This window comes from Protopterus annectens, chromosome 2.part1 (genome assembly GCF_019279795.1).
Source record: "Protopterus annectens isolate FY-2018-M chromosome 2.part1, PAN1.0, whole genome shotgun sequence".
Classification (NCBI taxonomy): Eukaryota; Metazoa; Chordata; order Ceratodontiformes; family Protopteridae; genus Protopterus; species Protopterus annectens.
Window position 1 is genome coordinate 102,610,753 of NC_056729.1, and position 21,097 is coordinate 102,631,849.

A 21,097-nucleotide genomic window follows, 5' to 3' on the forward strand; every position below is an offset into this window, starting at 1 on the left:
ATACTCTTGCTTGAGTATTTTTGTAGAAATGTGTCAGGGTATTTAGAGAGATTTTTGTGAGTTTTGGTTTAGGTTTCCTTTGGGTTTAGTAAGATTTGTTAAGAAGACCAAGCATAGATGGTTAGTAGGTCTTACTAAATTTAGTCTTGGATGTCTTGGTGCTTTTAATTGGATCAATAAAGGATCATATCACCTCTATACAATAGGTGTTGTAAGTGTGGAAGTCATATGGTAGATTGTTTATGAAAGCTGGGAAGAGGAGGGGGCAGGGATTGAACCTTGAGCTATGCCTGTGTATATAATGGATTTGGATGAGCTGGTGGAACGGATTTTATTTTCACTGTTTGGTTATTGAGGAAGTTTTGGAACCACTGGGAGGCATCTGGACTGATACCTAAGTCTATGAGGCATGGTAATATTATAGAGTGGTCCTTTGTATCAAATGCCTTTGTGAAATCAAAGAATAGAGCTCCTTGTAAGTTGCCATTGTCAGAATTGGTTAGTATAACATCTGTCAGTGACCTTAGTGAGGTCATGGTGCTTTTTCCTGCCCTCAGAAAATGGTATTTTTGTGATATGACATGGAATTGTTTTAGGTAGTTGATGAGTCATTTTTAAATTATTTTGTCAAGCACCTTTCCTAGAGTATGCAGTACTGAAATTGGTCAGAAGTGGACAGTTGAGGAAGGTTTTGGAAATTTGGAAACGGATGTGATCAGTGCTTTTTTCTGGATATCAAGCATGGTGGGAGAGGCTAGGCATAGGTTATAGATGTGGAGTAAAGGGTTGATAGTGTATTTTTGGCAGTGATTCAAAAACATCTGATCCTATGGAGGGGCTGTCAAGTGTGATTTCTTCTAAGAGTGGTGTAATGTGTTTAGGTAAAATTTTGGTAAAGAGATGAGTGACATATACTCTGGCATTGTCACTGTGGAGGTATGTGACGGTAATTGGTGGTGTTAGAAGAATAGCTAACTCTTACAGGAAATTATGTGGTATGAATACACCTTTCTGATAATATATGCCTCTTGCCGATGAGATATTGCTTGAGGGTGGTCTGCCTACTAGGCTACTGATGCTTTGCCAAAATTGCTTTGAAAATTGTAGGAGTGATTGTTTGGTGATGTTACATTGTGTGGTATTGTGATATCTGGATGCCTCTGCTGGCAATTACACCAAAAGATGTAGTATAATTTAATGAGGGCTTTTAGCTCTTTAGTGAGCCATTCTGCTTTGGTATGCTTGAAGAGTATGGTAAATAAGATCAAGTAGATATTTTGGATAAAGAGGAAGGGTTGTGTTAGGTCTTGTGTAGATGTATATGCATTATCAGGGATGGTGAAGGGGAACCTGTCTATTGTAGAGAGGTGGGATTTAGATTGGAGATTTTAACACTGGATTTGGGTCTGAATTAGACCAGTGTTTGAATGTGTCTAATAGTAAGGTTATTCAATTTGAAGGTGATGGGATAGTTGTGGGGGGAGTTGTTATGGAGAATACTTGACTGTAATATACATATATACTGTACCAAACTGTACAGTATTGTACTGTAATACACACCTAAAAATCTTGGAGTTGAAGTAACCATGAGTTTGACTTGTCCAATATCCTTAGAGAGAGGCTACCTTTGACTGCTTATAGATCTCCTGTACATGAACTTACATGAATAATAACTTTTTTAAAGGCTAAACCTGTAATGTTTCCACTGTGACAGAAATGCTGGTGAAGATAAAACTGCATTTACACATGCATACGTATGAATATATATACACACACACACACACACACACACACACACACACACACACACACACACACACACACACACACACGAACAAACAGACACACATACACAACACAAACAAGGAACACTATGGTTTACCATGTTACATTTTGTTAACATTTAACGTGCTGTGTGTGGATATTACTGAATTAGGTTATGAAAGTCTCACTACAGACAATGGTGCTTTATAACATATGCCCTGTGATGTTAACTCCTGAGGTAAATGAAGAAAGGGGAAAAGATAGGTTCCTTTTTTAAAACATTTCTTTCTCTGAATTCGTGTTACCTGGGGGTAGTATATTAAGCGATTAGGGATGAGGGAAAGACTCCTTACTTCATGGGTTGAGGGGGTATAGATCCCTGCAAAAAGAAAGATTTAGTAGCTTGTGTGATATTTGGTGAGATTTAAAGCTCTTAATTATGATACAGAGCCATACAAACACACACACACACACACACACACACACACACACACACACACACACACACACACACACGCATATTTTCACAAACACACAGACTGTTTATAAACTTTCATTCAGATTCACAGAGTATGTCCTGTATCCTGAAAAAAAGAACTGCCTTTATCAGCACTGAGCTATTTCTCATGTATTATGCGTTGGAAAAGGAATGGATGGCTGATGTCCAGAGCCACCAGAAGGAGATTAGGGGACTAACCTGACATGATGACAGTTGTCTTCATTCCATGAAGCTGCTTCTCATGCTACCCTGCTCACCTTCCTTTTTCCAAAGCAGAGAGAACATTTTCCCTTTCCATACCATGAATAAACTGCATGTTAATAAGAATAGACTCTGTTTGTGCTGAATGTTGGCATATACTGGAGTTGAACTGCAGCAATAATGGTTAAAACTTTGCCGTCCTACCCTACCCTTACACCCAAATGCAAACACTCCCCTAAATGATATTGGTAACCATTTAAAACAGGGAGAGGGAATTAGCATTGCTTACTTTATTACATTTTTTTACTGGCACACTCCTACAAATGTGTATAGTTAGCAAGGTCATTTCAATAGTAATCTGCTCTTAGCAGATATTTACTATGCAAGAAAACAATTTTTGTTATTTCATATAAAGTAAAATCTCTGTTCAATGACAGTCATCTAATGTCTAAGCAGTGTACAAGTCAGCTTATAATATTCATGAAAGTAAACTGGTACAGCAAGGAGGTGTTCTATGAAGAAAGAATTAAACCACACTACATGAAGGCACTAAAGATGGCAGTGTCTCCATATTCATAAAACAAAATTTCACCTCCAGGCTCATAAGATAAGATAATGACATGGAACCTCTCCATGTCCAACTTAGTATTAACAAAACCCCTTATCACATCATAGTTAACTATACAACCTCATCTATGCCCTCCTTGGCACATACCTCCTACCTGAGTAGCATAGAGTCACTATGGATTAGACCAAACAACATTCTCCTAGGGGACTCCAATTAGCTGTCCTTCAGCTCAGAGACGTGTACATCCTCAAACATGTATGCACAGAGATTTCTTGTCTTCATAAATACAAACTCTCTTAGTCTGCACCCCAACTAGAGGAGACAAACCATTGGACTATGTCCTCACCAATATGGGACAGCTCTGTTCTCCACCAGATATAACTTTCTCCCTAGTCATATTGGACTATAAATTAGGCACATTCACCATAAGACTGAAACTGAAAGTAACTTCGAATACCACAGTATTCAGAGATTATGCTAAATCTAATCTACTAAAACTGTGTGATGACCTGGTTAAATTCAACAACACCCCTCCAACCTGATGACAGCACTGTGTATGTGGAATCCTTTACTGCCAAATTCTAGTCAAATGTGAATACATGCATCTGTCCCTCTCTGAAGTAAATATAATGCCAAATTAAAAAAAAAAACTCCTGTGGTGGAACCCAAATATAAACAAGATCTAAAATAAAAGAAAAAAAATCATTGCACACAATAATAAATGTAACTCCCAAGATGTCAGAAATGCTCTTGCTACGGTTCTCAAAAAAAAAAAAAAGAAATGCTCTTGCTAAACTTAACATGGAACTCCATTCCAGGATCAAATCAACCAAAGCTAGAAAAAAGGAGAAAAAAGACACCCAGGCAAAAGACAACCATAAATCCTTGTTTAACTGTGTTACAAACCTTAGAAACAATGCCTTGTACTGAACAGAGCTAATAGTAAATTATATCATGTACCGAGACTCTGAAGATATAGCCAGTGTAATGGACAAATGTATCTCTAAATTCATCTCCTTCTCTTCTTCTACATCCCCAGAGCACATATTTGCATCTACACCTCCCTCAAATCTTCCCAAGAAAAAGTCCTCAATTCAGTTTCCAAAACCAAGAACACTGCTTCTGTGAGGCTGAATAAATACCAGGTTGCTTACTGACCAGCCTGAAACAGGAGCTGTCTAAACCGATACAAAAGCTATTCAGTATCAACCTCCAATCAGGATTTTTTACTGGATGAATGGAAGACAGCAACAGTGATTTCCTTCACAAAGGTGGGACATCATTGGACCCTGGTAATTAGAGACCATTAAGGCTACAGAGATGATCATTATGGAATTAATAAATAAGGACATTGGTAACCTACAAAGTCTTGAGCCAAGCCAGTTTGGTTTTGTCAAGTGCATATCCTGCTAGCTAAATCAGGTGAGTTTCTTTGAGAAGGTTACTGAAGTAATGGATGATGGAAAACTGGCACACAACACATATCTAGACTTCACTCAGGCATTCCATACTATTACGTACTCATGTATTATCACCAGATTCTTCCAGCTAAATGTTAATCTCTATCTAATTCATTAGATAACAAACTAGCTCACAAATAGAATACAGGAAATTAGGGAAGGTAGCTGTACCTCCCCCAGAAGACTTATCATTAGTGTTGTACTGCAGGGTTCGATACTAAGATGACTCATTTTTGACATTTACTTCTCAGAGGTCAAAGCTAATTTTAAGGGTTTATTGCTGACAAAGATTACAGATGACTGCAAACTTTTTGCCTTCATAAACTATCCAGAGCACACTCAGAGGGCTTTTTCCAGACAAATAGCTGGTGTCATAATCATAGACTAAAACTAAATGCCAAAACATATATCAGTCTCCTTTGGAAAGCATGATGCCCCCTGTAACTATCATATTAATTACATACCTCTGAAAATTCATCCTGTACTTAGTGAGCTGAGAACCTATGTGGATTACAAACTGTCCTTCAATTTCATCTATCCACTATTGTAAGAAAGTCCTTTTCCATTGCACAGCTTATTAAGAGTATGGTGTATAGGTCCAGGGATGCGACCATTCTACTGTATTTGATACTTATTATGCTCATTATTGAGTATAATGCCCTCTTTGATTTGTACCCATCAAACATGTAACATAATTTGAATGACTACATTGCTTTCCCACCAAGAAAATCCAGGCCCTAATTATAAAAACTGCACTGACCATCTCAAAGCCTTGTCCCACTTCTCAGTATCATACATGCCACTGAGAGGTGATATCTGCCTCTTATACACAGCCTCAACAGACCCTATCCTCTTAGATCTACTGCACACCTGGTGGCATAAATAACCACTCTAGAGATCTTATTCTCTTCTGTAATATAAATAGAACACATTGGAGGGATTTATATGTATCATAGAGAATACCACATCTTTGGAATCATTTTCTTCACATAAAGCAAGGTACTTCCCTTACTTTATTCAAATGTAATCTTGATGAATGGATAGAAAACCACACATTCACCCCTAGTTTAACACTCTTATCTCTTATTGATAGGGGTAACATGTAACGGCTTTGTCCAGCTCTAAGTTATTCGTACTTAAGTTACAAGGACTAAAACCTTCATGAGAATGCAGGGCTAAGCTTTTAAAGATCCTCAGGGACCAATAGCCTAGTAACTACCTATAAACTTATGAGTCTATGAACTGCAAAGCCAAAAATGTTTCATATTTTACATACATACAAATACATACAAATATTTCAAGCATTGGCATTAAAAGCCCTTCTAGCTTGCCAATATACCATAACACTTGTTCCCATAATAAGTGTCCAGGCTGTTCTTAAAAATATCTAAACTAGTACTTGCTTTAATATAATTTGGTAGTCTGTTCCATGCATCAGCTACTCTGTCAGAGAACCAAACAGTACACTTCTCATTCCTATAGAATTTCCTACATAGGTTATCTGATGATTCTCTAGTACTTTATGATAATTCCAAACATTCCCAGAGGTAGTTGTCTCTAAATGTCCTATATACTTGAATAAGATCTCCTCTTAAATATCTATAAGAGACAATGTACAACTTCAGATATTTTAGTCTTTCATAATAACTTACATTTTCACATCCATGAATGCCCTTGATATATTTCCGCTGTACTCTTTCCAGTTTACTCATACTTGTTTTCTTATAGGATTTCCATATTGTTATTTCATACTCATGTTTGGGTTTAATGTAACTAACAAACAATGACTTCATCATTTTTGATTTCCTAGACTTTATAAACCTTTTTATGCAACCTATAGTTCTATTACGATCATTAACCAATTGGTTGATATGATAAGAAAAACTCATAGCTGAATCTACCCATATACCCAGGTCCTTAAATGAGTACAGTTTCAATCACTGGGTGCTGTACTAAATATTCACCTTTCAATTTATGTGTCAAATCTCATATGCTTAGTTTTTGATGTATTTATCAACATATTATTCTCCTGTGCTCAAATGGTCAATTTAGTCAAGTTATTTTGCAGACATGCCTTATCTGTAACATATGTAATCAGTTTACCCAATTTCATGTCATCTGCATATAGACAGTAGAACACCTCAGATGAAAAAGGTTAGGTCTGAAAGATACAATCTAAACAAGTAAGGGCCTAGGTTACAGCCCTGTGGGACACCCTGACTGGAAACAAGACACAAACAAACCATCTCCATTACTTTTCTACAATATGAAAGTAGACTTAATGGTCTACATGACTCTAGGTTTGTCCTACTCCCCTTTCCCTTGAAGACAGGTTTAATAAGCACATGTCTCCAATCTTAAGGAATCTCCCCATATTTATATGACCTGGTGAATAATAGATATAGTGGTACCATAAGTTCTTGCTGAAGTGTTCTCAGGTTACTAATTCTGTCTTCTCCCTGTGCTTTGTTTGGATCCAGTTTGTGCGCAGTTTTTTTTCAATATAATCTAAATTTTTTCCAGTATCTGGGGTTACCTGGATGTCAATGGTACAACTTGTTGCCCCTTTTGTGGAGCCATACTATTTTGCATAAGATTTTGTAAATATATCTATAATCTGTTGTGTCTGAGAATAAATTTTAGAATCTGCACACAGTTTATCAATTTGTGTGTCTTTACTCCTTCCACATCTTATGTATCTATAAAAAGTTTTCCTATTATGCTCAATATCGTTATATAAATTTTCTTCAAATTTTTCTTAATCTTGTCTCACACTATGCTTAACCTGTTTGTCCAGCTTGTTTATTTCAGTTTTCAAAGTTGTAGTTCAACCTGTCTTCCATTTCTTACATTTATTGTTTCTCATCATAATCAGAAATCTTGTTCTTATGGAAATATATCCCCCTGATGTTGTATGCCTAAATCCTGATGTTAAACATGTTTTTGATTTTTTGCACTCAAACAATTTCTCTTTCAAACCTTTTCACATTCCATCTGCAGGTTTTCCTCTGAACACCTCACTGCGGTTAGTTTTACACAGTGACTGTTTTGCTTCCATGTAATCTGTAATTAACCTTCTGTGCATTGGTTTAGATTTCAGTTTGGAAGAATTATCTAGCAACAAATTAACCTTTATAACCCCATGATCACTGCATATCAATGGTGGTAAAACTTGACTTGAAGTAACAGTAATTTCTTTAGGAATGCAAACAATGTCTAGTATGTTCTATCCCCTGGTAATTTTTTTTTTAACAATCTGAAGCAATTGTTCTTGAATATACGTTGTGAACAATTTCCTTACTAACATTGTTGAATCAATATTATTCCAGTCGGTTTCTGGTAAATTTAAGTCCCTAGCTAATATTATATTTCCCTGCTGTGTCATTGTATACTTAAAACTGTCAAAACGTTCTTCATCAAGAATGCAATAATGTTTCTAGTAATACACTATTAACAGATTAGCAACAATTGTTTCCATGTAGAATATGACACAGTGTTCAGTATCCAGATTTACTCTGGAGGGATTTTGGAAAGTTGGATCAGTACAGCAAAGTGCATTGCTTGCTAACAATAAACCTTGCTTAATATAACAATTTGAAGCCTGTGGGATTTTTGTAATACTTTCTTGCAAATGGACTAATATTTTCTCATGTTACTGACCATATATTTTAACCACTACTGATGCAATTAACTTCCGGTGCAAGTGAATGTTCAACATTGACAAATGCTTCTTTTACTTTTGAAGCATTCCAGGTTATCTAAAGCACTTCTGGAATAGCTTTGTCAGATCCTGGCTTGCAACAGTGTTATATTGTTTGGATTTATTCCCTTTTACAAATACCAAAGTACAAAATTATGAAGCCAGGAAAAACAAAAAGTAGCAAAACTTCACAATCACACAAATCAGTTAAAAGCAAAAATGTTCATCCTGCACTGTCCCCATATGAAGCCAATTGCACTCTCTAGTTATACCACTCCTGAGGTGGGTCTATGTTCAGCGATCAAAAAAATATTAAATCAAATGTGTCTACATCAAACGTTAGTCAATGAACATCACTTTTAACAAACAGGGATATCATCGAAAATAAAGTCATCAATGGCCATAGTTGGCCAACATAAAGGGACTTTGATCTACTACTAGCTTACCAGTAACTTAGCTTTAACTGAACCTGCCCTTTCCCAAATTTAGTTAGACTTTGGAGTTGGTATACATAATTAGTGGGTTGTGGGGAGGGCACAGCCCCCATATAGGGGGTGTGTGGGGGTGAACCCCCCCCACATAAGTACTGTTCCGTGTTCCCTAAATCCTGAATCCTTCTGTTGTGGGGACTGTGGCACCCACACTCCCCACTAATTATATATACCAACTCCAAGGTCACACTAAATTGGGGAAAGGGCAGGTTCCGTTAAAGCTAAGTTAATGGTAAGCTAGTAGTAGATCACAGTCCCCTTTATGCTGGCCAACTATGGCCATTCAATGACTTTATTTTCAAGGACATCCCTGTTGGTTAAAAATGCTGTTCATTGACTAATGTTCTATGTATAGCCGTTTGATCTAATATTTTTTGATCACTAAACATAGACCCTTCTGAGGTCACAATACCTTGGGGAGGGTGAAAACTACATATGGAAGCCATACTTTTGAAACTTGTAATTTGTTAATACATAAGAATTCTGGGCTTTGTAAATACAGTACTTGAAAATAATAGTAGGAACCTGTTTGGATGTTAGCTTGTGCATGGAAAGGATTTTCTGTGGTTACTAGAGCTAGGTGAATGAAGTTCTGAGTATGTAGTTGCCCTTCTGGTGAGACCTTGAGATACATTATTTCCTGTTTTGCAAGATCCTGCTGATGTTCTGCAGAGTGCTATGAGTATCAGAGCTATGTCTGTCTGTTGTCATCTCTTTTAGAGGTAAGGCTGGGTATTTTTTTTTTTTTGATAGTTGGCTATATTTTTATGAAAATTTGTGAGCTCATTTTAGGCAGCCAAACCTTGCTAAAGTTTGGATGCTTACATGAAGTTCCAAAGTCTTTGTAGTAACACAGACAATTATCATAAAAAGTCCACAGCCTGATGGCTGTACACATAACAGTACAGTATATCAGTCATGACAACAATAATCCTGAAATGCTCCAGACCTCATGTATGGATCATAATGTCTTCTTATGGTATCTAAATGATTGTGTACCACTTCTATTTGTGTAATGGTGTGTGTGTGTGTGTGTGTGTGTGTGTGTGTGTGTGTGTGTGTGTGTGTGTGTGTGTGTGTGTGTGTGTGTGTGTGTGTGTGTGTGTGTCTGTGTATCTGTCTGTATGTGTGTGTGTGTGTATGAGTGTGTACATGATCATGTACATAAGCTTATGTGCACATGTGTGCATGTGTGTGTTTTATTTGTAAGGATGCTAAATGGGGACAGTAATTTTAAAAGAGCAGAGTATCATGTAAGTGCTACATTCTGACTGTCAAGATGGCAGTGTCACATATTTGACTTGACAGTGAGCCATGTTTTACAATTAAAATATAAAAAGTTATTTTATAGTTTTCTGTAGTTAGCTTTTTCCTATGGAAGGATGATCTTATGTAACTGAAATAGTTTTCCTTAGTGATGAAATGGCATAGGTATTCCTTTTGTTTTCTCACAGCACTTAATTTTGTGCTATGAAAATGCACATTTGTTATTTTGTTGGCTCACTCTGTAGATTAATAATACCCCCCCCCCCCCAAAAAAAAAGCACACTGAATATCCCAGATATGAAAAAGATCAACTAGTTCTCTAGTATTTTACTTATTATTGACAAACAAACATAACACACTCTAGTACCTTGGCAGACAATCTGCCTTCAAGGATAAAACATACAAAACAAAGTATATTTATAAAATGCTAAATTAACAAACCGTTAATGACCATTTAAATTTAGACTAATAAGGGCTTCAAAGGCATGTTACATTGACATAATTAGGTAAAAAACTATATACAGTGCAATGAAAAAGTATTTGCCCCTTTCCAGAGTTCTTATTTTTTTTCACGTTTGTCACACTTAAATGTTTCAGATCATCAAACACATTTAAATATTAGACAAAGATAACCCAAGTAAACACAAAATGCAGTTTTTAAGTGATGATTTTATTTATTAAGGAAAAAAAATATCCTAACATATATGGTCCTATGTGAAAAAGTAATTGCCCCCTTGTTAATCATGAAGTAACTGTGGTTAATCGCATTTTGGGGAAAGCTGAATTCACTAGCCACTCCCAGGCTTGATTACTGCTAGACCTGTTGAATCAAGAGATCACTTAAATAGAACCTGTCAGACAAAGTGAAGTAGGCCAAAAGATCCCAAAAAGAAAGACATCATGCCGCGATCTAAAGAAATTCTGGAACAGATGAGAAACAAAGTAATTGACATCTATCAGTCTGGAAAAGGTTACAAAGCCATTTCTAAAGCTTTGGGACTCCAGCGAACCACGGTGAGAGCCATTTTCCACAAATGGAGGAAACATGGAACAGTGGTGAACCTTCCCAGGAGTGTCCGGCCTACAAAAATTACTCCAAGAGCGCAACGATGACTCATCCATGAAGTCACAAAAGAACCCCGAACAACATCTAGAGAACTGCAGGCCTCACTTGCCTCAGTTAAGTTCATAGGTTGGTACTAGGCTATCAGCCCTAGGGCCTATACAAGCCTAGCCATAACAATTCCCTGGCTATTTCTTCCCACACTATTTACTTCCCTGGACCCCTGTCTAGCAGGGTGACTGACATGATCCACTGGGTGAATTTCCTTTCTCCCATCCAATCGTCAAGGTTCCTTTTGAAGATGGCCAAAGAGGCACTCTGCTTGACATGTATGGGCAATCTATTCCAGAGTCTGGGGAGTCTCTGGGTCAGGAACCTATCCCTCCAGCATGTTTTGTTTATTGTGATGACAAGGTTTAGATCCCTGGAGCATGTGGCTCTGAGGGATTGGGATTTCTTTAAGTGTAGCATGTCCAACAGCTCTGGGTTTGACATGGCCTTGTATGTTAAGCAGAGATCGCCACTGAGTAGACGATATGCGACAGAGTATAGCTGGAGTTTTTTAAGGCAGTCAGCCTAGGGCATCTGCTTTAGGCCTGTGATTCTTTTAGTGAGGTATTTCTGTGGCCTTTCCAGTTGTTGCAGATGTCTTGAGAGGTACATACCAAATGGGGTGTTGTATTCTATAATGGGTCTAATGACGGATGAGTACAGTAGGTCAATGACCTCCTTTTTTCTGGATGAAAAGCCCTTAGTGATGAGGTGTGCCACATAGAAGGATTTCCTGACTGTTGTGGCGATGTGGTTATCGAAGGTGAGACCACTGTCCACCTGTGTCCATAAGTCTCTTATCACACTTTCAGTGTTTAGTGTACTGCCACCTATATGGTAATTCACGGATACATGTTTTTTCCAAAAGGGGATAACTATACATTTCTTGGCATTGAGCTTGAGCCCATGGTTCTGGCACCAAGCATCTGTTTCTGTAAGGCCCTTTTGTAGAGTATCCACATCATTTGGGGATTCAATAATGGCTCCCAGTTTGCAGTCATCTGCAAACTTTGTTATCCAGAGTCCCTTAGTGTTGGCCTGTACTTCAGAGAAGTACATGCCAAACAAGAGCTGTCCCAGGACTGAACCCTGAGGTACTCCAATTGTCACTTGTCTGGAGCTGGATTTGGAGTCGGCTACTTTTACAGTGTGGGTTCTATCAGTAAGCTAGTTAGCAACCCATTGAGTGACGTTGTTCATGACTCAACCATAAGAAAGAGACTGGACAAAAATGGCATGCATGGCAGAGTTCAAAGGCAAAAACCACTGCTGACCAAAAAGAACATAAAGGCTCATCTCACTTTTGCCATAAAGCATCTTGATAATCCCCAAGACATTTGGGAAAACATTCTGTGGACTGACGAAACAAAAGTTGAATTTTTTGGGAGGTGTGGTCCCATTACATCTGGCGTAAAAGTAACATAGCATTTCAGAAAAAGAACATCATGCCGACAGTCAAACATGGTGGTGGTAGTGTGATGGTCTGGGGCTGCTTTGCTGCTTCTGGACCTGGATGACTTGCCAATTTGATGGAACCATGAATTCTGCTCTCTACCAAAAATTCCTGAAGGAAAATGTCCGGCCATCAGTTTGTGACCTCAAGCTGAAGCGCACTTTGGTTCTGCAGCAGGACAATGATCCGAAACACACCAGCAAGTCCACTTCTGAATGGCTTAAAAAAACGAAATGAAGGTTTTGGAGTGGCCTAGTCAAAATCTAGACTTGAATCCAATTGAGATGCTGTGGCATGACCTTAAAAAGGTGGTTCATGCTCGGAAACCCTCCAATATGGCTGAATTAAAACAATCCTGCAAAGAAAAGTGGGCCAAAATTCCTCAACAGCGATGTGAAAGACTCATTGCCAGTAATCGCAAATGCTTGATTGCAGTTGTTGCTGCTAATGGTAGCATAACCAGTTATTACGTTTAGGAGGCAATTCATTTTTCACATAGGGCCATGTAGGTTTGGATAGTTTTTTTTCCTTAATAAATAAAATCACTTAAAAACTGCATTTTGTGTTTACTTGGGTTATCTTTGTCCAATATTTAAATTTGTTTAATGATATGAAACATTTAAGTGTGACAAACATGCAAAAAAATAAGAAATCAGGAAGGGGGCAAATAATTTTCCATTGCACTGTATTTTAAAATGAACTTATCCTCCATCTGCTGTCTATGGCCAGTATTGATAGTCACTTACGCAAATGCGATAGGGGTTTTCCTGATGTTTATGCTTAAGCACAGCAAAGGTGAGATTCACAGAGGACATTTATGCTAATGCTGAAGGACTTAAAAATAAGGAGATGCACATGAGACGTGCTGCAAAGTGTAGCATGCTAATGGGTTTGCAATTCATAATGCGACACCTGCACAGTACACACATCCCTTGTTATATGTGGTACTTTGCCTTTGATATTGGAGTTGCAATCCAGGAAATTGCCTCTTAGCCATCCTTTTATTAGTTTGCCCAAGTGTGCACAAGCACTTCCCTGACACAAAAATTAATTATTTCCCCCAGCACCCCCTTCATTAGTTTGTATTAAATATGCACAAGCACTAAAATGACATAATAAAATATTTTGCCCAGCAATCACTTCAGCTGTCTGACCATGTATGCACAAGCACTTCCATGACTTACAAAGTATTTCCCCAAGCGAGCCCTTCAGTAACATTTGTTAGTATGCACAAACACCAAAATAAAACATTCACACAAGTTACACCTTTAGTAACATGTCCTAGTATGCACAAACACCAAAATAAAACATTCACACAAGTTACACCTTTAGTAACATGTCCTAGTATGCACAAGCACCAAAATGAAACATTCACACAAGTTACACCTTTAGTAACATGTCCTAGTATGCACAAGCACCAAAATGAAACATTCACACAAGTTACACCTTTAGTAACATGTCCTAGTATGCACAAACACCAAAATAAAACATTCACACAAGTTACACCTTTAGTAACATGTCCTAGTATGCACAAGCACCAAAATGAAACATTCACACAAGTTACACCTTTAGTAACATGTCCTAGTATGCACAAACACCAAAATAAAACATTCACACAAGTTACACCTTTAGTAACATGTCCTAGTATGCACAAACACCAAAATGAAACATTCACACAAGTTACCCCTTCAGTAAAATGTCCAGGTTTGCACAAGCATTAAAATGAAATAATTTGTCAAGCGACCTCTTCAATACAATGTCCAGGTATGCACATACACCAAAATGAAACAGTCACCCAAGCAACCCCTTCAGTAATAAGTCCAGGTATGCACAAGCACTTAAATGAAACATTTGTCCAAGCAACTCTTTCAGCAAAAATGTCTAGGTATGCACAAGCACCAACTAATCTCCCCTCGCATCTCTGTATTGTCCCTGAAAACTGCTGTTTATTGGAGTAAGTTCAGGGCTATTTGCACATTTTATATGCAAATGAACTTGATATAGATTTGTGTCTATGAATTGAACAGCAACTCCTTCACATCTTCATATGCATGCTCACAGTTTGGGATTTGCATATCCACGTAGCGCCACTCTTCGCAGATCAGTACGAATATGCGAAGCACCAGACTGTGAATACCTCCCTATGTCTGTTATTCTGTTTTCTAGACCCAATAAAAGAAATTTTCATAACATACTACATACAAAAGTGTCAACTAAAAGTGAACAAGATAAAATTAAGTTCACCTTTTCTCTTTTTCCTGAAAGTGCTTTTCTGTGTTAGCATATGTGCATTATATTCCATTATATACATCTATATCTGTCTATAAATATACACATATATGTGTGTGTATGTTTATAGATGGCTATAGATATAGATACACACACACACACACACACACACACACACACACACACACACACACACACACACAGAAATGAATAGAAGTTTGGATTTAAATGGACAGAAAAACAACATGAGATCTTTTTCTACTTGCTCTGTGGAAAGATTAGTGTAGTTTATCTCATGTGGATATGAAATATATTACAGTAGCAACAAGACATAAAATTTCATGTTTAGGATACAAGAAAACCTAATAACAGACATTTTAATAAATATGCTGAAAATTATGTCGCTAAAATATTTTAGTTGAACTGACACTTTTATATGTATAGGGTAATGTTGGCTTTGAAAATGTCTATGAGATGGGCTATAGGGCAGGATAAGGAAAGTATGGACCAGTGACAGGCAAGTTCATTTTAAAATGGAATACTTCATTGCCATTTGGATTTATTATGAGGGAACCTAATGATGCATTACATCTCATTGTATCAATACTAAGTGAACTGTATTTATTTAAGTAAAAGGGCAAATTCTTGATATTTAGTTTCCTTGGTACTAGTTTGTCAAAATTACTGTGTAAATAGGATTCAACTAACTTTGAAACTGGGTGTGTCAGAATAAAGAGAAATGGTAAAAACTTAATGAAACAAGTTTTAACTTTACTCCGAGGTTGTGTGATCTCAGAGTTAGTATATTTAGAGATGGATGGTGTAGGAGTCAAGCCCCCACAATGGGAGGTGCATGGGGATAGTCTCCCTTCAGAAATACTTTATAAATATGTTAGTTTTGTTTGTTTGTATTTCTGTTTATTATGATGTGTTTGAGTTGTCAATAGTTTGTGCTGTCAACAGTTTAGCATTCATCAAATCTTTATGAAAGGAGACTCAGTGGATTCAATTGACTCCTAATAATGGTATGGCTTTGAAACTCTTATTATTTTAAACTGAAGAGATTCTTAATGATGTGTTAAATATGATCATTTATCTTACTATAAATATCCCTTTTACTTTTCATATTTTATCCTTAAAGTAGTTGACACTGCCAAGTTCTAGGTATACGTTATTTTTATATTCAAATAAAAAGTAAAACAATACAGATCTGGCTGGCATTTTTTAAATTACTATACCCTTATAGAATGCTAAGCTTCCAGTTAGTTTGATTTTCTTATTTTGCCCATATTTTAAAAGGAAATAGTCAAGAAGTGAAATGCTTTCAGTATTTATTAGTTAACATCTGTTTGAATACTTTTTGCACACTCATCATCAGAGGTAATGCTATGACTCTCTATAGATTTTAAGGTAGCTGTTATAGACGTTAAGGTTGATAGAACAAGACATTATAACTTCTGCTTAAAAATATCTTTATAAACATGGGGTCAACACTTGACTATTAAAGAATATGATTCAGTATGAAAGAATATTATAAAATGAATCCAACTCTTGCGAAAGCATTCTAAAATTATACCCCATCAAAACAGAGTTTTAAAAATATACATAGACTCCCGTATAACTACCAAGCTTTATATTGCCCATTGTTCTAATTTAACATTAAACTAGCTTTAATTTGTTGAAATCACACATTTGATTTAATAATTTGCTGACCTTTCAATAAATTCCTGCACTCCTAATTTTATTTTATGGTATAAAGGGATACAGTGGTTTTCACCCCCACCCCAACCCCCGCTCTGCATCTGTAACTAATGAACAGGCCTCATATGAAGACTATTCCTCATCTGTAAACAGTGGTTATGCCGTTTACAATTATATTTATACTTCTAAAAGTTAACATTTTAGTTAAACTCCTCTTAATACCATTTCTTATAATGTTTAATTTTTAGATAATGTAAGAAGCTGAAGTATGTAATGGAAGGAATGAATAGTGTATCAAGTACCCCTATGTCATCCAACAGATTCTGTCAGTGCATGAATACTGAAGTGATCTCTCTTTTCTTTCTTATGACTGAATTTCTTCCACATTAAAATGGTGATTCTACATGTATTTTTGTTAGGTTGCACAAAGGTAGTATAAAGGTTCTTCCTAGTAAGGCTTACTTTTATCCTGAGTTTAGACAAAAGTCAGTCTTATATTTTACGTAAAAATAGTGAAAATGTCAAAGGACTGATTAAAAACAAAAATAAATAAATAATTCTGGCCAACAAATGCATCTTTTTTGTGGAAGTGTAGCCATAATGTAATGCAATCTTTTATGTACATCACAATCCTTTCACAAAGCTCTCTAAAGTGACGTCCTGCTCACCAGACTGAGTAAGGAGAAGGTCACAGTAAGCTGCCTGTCGGGCGCTAGAATCCGCCACATAACACAAGCACTCAGGTCTCTCAACAGCAGGTACAAGTACGACTCAGTCATTGTCCACGCTGGTGTCAACGACCTGAGACATACCTCCTTGGACTACATGAAAAGAGACATTGAGGAGCTCTCTGATTATGTAGCCCAGGCAGGTATGACCCTGACCTTGAGCAGTATCCTACCCTCACCTAGAATGATGCCACAATACAGTGATAAGATGATCAGCTTTAATAATTGGCTTAAATTCTGGTGTCATTCAAAGGGGATCCAATGTCTGTCTGCCTGGGATGACATGCTGGACAAGCCACGCTGCTTTGCAAGGGACGGCTTGCACCTGTCACCCCTGGGCTTCCGGATATTGGCAAAGGCTCTTGCCACCCCCATAGTGCCTTTTTAGGCAAGGCTCAAATTCTAAACCTACCACCCTAGAACACAAAAAAGGAAAAAAACTAAGGGTAATGCTGCTCAATGCCAGAAGTCTCAATCTCAAGATGCACGCACTCGAGGCCCTTCTCAGTATGGAGAACATCGATGTCTGTGCTGTGACAGAAACCTGGTTCAAGGCTCCTGAGAGCACCCCAGCACTATCAGGTTTTACCTCATATCATGCGTTCCGGCCACAAAATCCGGACAACACCAAGAAAGGAGGGGGGTGTCCATATTCATAAAGGACACCCACACCTCAAGGTTGGTGGCAACGCACGATGCATCGGAGACCATCCAGGTGCAATTAACCATAGGCAAGACTGCTCTGCAATTTGTAGCACGTTACAGGCCACCCTCTCAAACTCAGGAACCTCACATGGCCTTCCTGAAAACACTGGAGAGGATAAATGTATCTCCAAACACCATCATACTAGGTGACTTCAACTACCCTAATATAGACTGGGAACACTACTCAAGCCCAAACACTCTAGCCCAAAGGTTCCTGGAGTTCATAAACTCAAATGCCATGGAACAACTAGTCACCATCCCCACAAGAGGAGAAAACATACTTGATCTCATCATCATGAACATGGGATCACAATGTTCAACACCGGAAGTATACCCCTCACTGGTGAGATCAGATCATAAACTAATCTCGCTGGAGGTCCTCATCCCGCCCCACCTGAAATAAAAGAGACCACAGTGAAAAACTTCTCAAAAGCCAACTTCACACTTCTAAAAACTAGTGTGGTCTCCTTTAAGGCCCCTGAGCCGGTGGTAAACATTACTCAAACCGCTGAATCACTTACAAATGCCTTCTACCAGCACCTACAGGACTGCATGGATCAGGCAATCCCAAACAAAACTAAGACACTCTGTACCAAAGGCAAGCGTCCAGTCTGGTGGACCCCAGCCATAAACAAGCTCTACAACAAAAGGAGGAAGCTACTACAAGATAGAGCAAAATCCTTGAAAGGTAAGACACCTTTGATCATTATAAGTGAAAAACTAAGTGCTCTCATAAAATCATCCAAGGCAAATTTTGAGAGAAAAATCGTCAAGGACTCAAAAGACAATCGTAAGGCCTTCTTTAGCTATGTTAGAAACCTAGGAGGAAACTCCCAGATATGCTCAGAATTAGTTCAAAATGATGTGAAGATTACTGAATCTACAGACATTGCCAACATACTGGCTGACAGGTTCAGTGCTAACTTCTCCCCCCCTCCCCCCCAAAAGGAGAGATATCTATACCAGAGGATTGTAGCCCCCCAAACATCTCTAAAGCCCAGGTGAAAACTGCTCTCTCCAAGGCAAAAAACAGCATCCATGGGACCGGATGGTGTCCCCGGCTGTGTGCTCCACGAACTCAATGAGGAATTAAACCCGCAGTTAGGACAGCTGTTTAATCTTAGCCTCACCTCAGGATACGTACCCAAGGAGTGGCGCATGGCGACTGTGGTCCCACTGCACAAGGGCGGTGCCTCCACCGACCCTGGAAATTACCGTCCCATTAGCTTGACAAGCCTTATCTGCAAAGCCATGGAGAGGATCATAATGGAACTCATAAATAAAGACATAGGGAACTTGCAGACCTTGGATCCAACCCAGTTTGGCTTTGTCAAAGGCAGATCATGCCTTTTAAACTTGGTTGACTTTTTCGAAACAGTCACCAAGGCCATTGATGAGGGTAAGGCAGTCCATACAGCCTACCTCGACCTGGCAAAGGCCTTCGACACAATACCCCACTCAGGTATCATCGAAAAACTCATCAGCTTGAATGTAAACCCATACATCACAAGATGGGTTGCAAACTGGCTAAGTGACAGAACCCACAGGGTCAGAGTTGCTGGCGCCATGTCAGACTCAAAGCCGGTCACAAGTGGTGTCCCACAGGGCTCAGTCTTGGGTCCACTCTTGTTCGGCATCTGCTTTTCTGAAGTACAAGCAAACACAGGAGGGTTATGGCTGACAAAGTTTGCAGATGACTGCAAACTGGGCGACATAGTCGAAAACACATCTGACACAGATATCCTTCAGAATGGCCTCACAGAAACGGATAACTGGTGCCAGAGCCATGGCCTAAAGTTAAACGCCAAGAAATGCATAGTCATACCCTTCGGGAAAAACAAGGTTACCCCTAGCTACCATATAGGTGGCAATCCACTGAGCACAGAAGAAGTTATCAGGGATCTGGGGACCCAGGTTGACAGTAACCTTTCATTTGACACTCACGTTGCTAAAGTAGTTAGGAAGACCTTCTACATTGCCCACCTGATCATGAAGGGATTCACATCTAGATCAAGGGAGGTCATCGTACCCCTGTACTCATCACTCATTAGACCAATGATTGAGTACAATGCCCCATTCGGAATGTATCTGACCCGACACCTGCAGCAGCTGGAAAGGCCCCAAAAGTTCCTCACCAAAAGGATAAAGGGTCTCAAAAATATGTCTTATGCTGCCTGATTGAAAGAACTCCAGCTCTATTCAGTCGCATACCGCTTGCTCAGAGGTGACCTGTGCCTGACATACAAGGCCATGTCAAACCCAGATTTGATGAATATGCTTCACCTCAAAAAATCTAGATCCCTCAGAACCACCAGGGCGGGAGAATTAAACCTTGACACGGTTATTAATAGAACGTGCTGGAGGGACAGATTCATCACCCAGAGACTCCCTATGCTGTGGAACAAAATCCCGGTACATGTGAGGCAGAGCACCTCACTGGCCTTGTTCAAGAGGAATCTTGACCAATGGATGGGAGATCGCAGATATACCCCAGGGATTACTTCAGTGTCACTGCTTGACAGAGGCACAGCAAAATAATAGGCATAGTTTTCTTGAAACTAAAAGGGGTGGCGAAAGCCACATAACTATGGGCTAGGCTTATAAATGCCCCTGGGCAGATAGCCTAGTATGAACCTATGAACCTATGAACCTATTTCCATTTCATAATAATAAACCAGTATGTATAGCCTTGAATGATAAAATCATAGTTTCTTATTGCTGTCATAAGACAGATGATTGTGAAATTGAGAGGACACATTGTTAAGAACCAGTTAGAAAGTACAGGGCATACAACTGAGTTGACATCAGGTAAGACATTTGTCTACATTAATGCTTGGTCATTCTATAACCACTGTTTCTTTTGTTTCATTTTTCCTTTTTCTAATACTTAACCATGCAGTCATGTGATTTTATTGTTTCCTTTTTCTTAATCTTTCTGTCTATATTAGAGTTCTAGAATAGTTGATGATATACTCAAATCACTGGAGAAGCATTTTCTAACAGTTCAGAAAAGCTATTTCCTAAGTCTGCTATGGATAATTGCATCTCATGTTAACTACTTGCAATAATCCAAACCCAAAACACACATCAAAACAGCAACACTCCCAACGTCACAAAACACAAAACATTTTCTGCAGGGGAGTAAGTCCTCCTGGACCCCCTAATATGAAGGCAAGTTCCCACATCCCCAGTCTATACATATAGCAATTCTAAAATCT